Source organism: Leptonychotes weddellii, chromosome 9 (assembly GCF_054177405.1).
Source record: "Leptonychotes weddellii isolate Sample4059 chromosome 9, ASM5417740v2, whole genome shotgun sequence".
NCBI lineage: Eukaryota > Metazoa > Chordata > Mammalia > Carnivora > Phocidae > Leptonychotes > Leptonychotes weddellii.
In genome coordinates, this window is record NC_138377.1 from 81841714 (window position 1) to 81842524 (window position 811).

The following is an 811-nucleotide window of genomic DNA, read 5'->3' on the forward strand; positions in this document are numbered from 1 at the left end:
AATGAGGCAATGTGTTTCCCTTAGCACAGTGCCTGGCACATAGTAAGCACTCAGTAAATGTTAGCTATTAATAATAAAAAGAATAAATCCAGACTGGGATATCCATGGGATGCTTGCATAGAAGCTGCTAGGAGTAGTCAAGGGGCTGAGACAGTGGTAGGCAGCTACATTCTCAGCACATGGTAGACTATTCATTTCATGTTTCTGAACTGGAGGGAGTTTCACTTCTTGAAAGTGGAAAAAGAATGCCTGTTGGCCAAATGACAATGGTAAGAGCTCCTTATTTCTAAATCTCCAGGAGAGTTAAAAAAAAATGATTTTCATGCAATAGCTAAACATCCTGCTCGATGCCCAAGATGGAGATTTATGACCAAAACACTACCCATCTGCCTTTTGCTTTGGCTGTGAGAATTCCAATTGGCCAGGTGATGTAGATAACTTTCAAAGGACCTGGCACCTTCTACAGAAGGAGGTGAGGCTAGTGAGGTGTGTTAAACCAATTAAGCAAGCAATATTTGCAAAATTGTCACCTAAAGCCAGGGAACAGAAAGAGAAACAGCTGAGGTTTTGCCTTCAGAGTCCAGAATTAATATTGTTGCCTTAAAGTCCAGGATCACAGCATTGCTCTTTTCCCTCGCCCCTCCCCTGTCATGTTGCTTTGCACAGAGGGGTTGGAATTTTTTTTTTTTTTTCAATTTTTTTTTTTATTCTTATGTTAATCCCCATACATTACATCATTAGTTCTAGATGAAGTGTTCCATGATTCATTGTTCGTGCACAACACCCAGTGCTCCATGCAGAACGTGCCCTC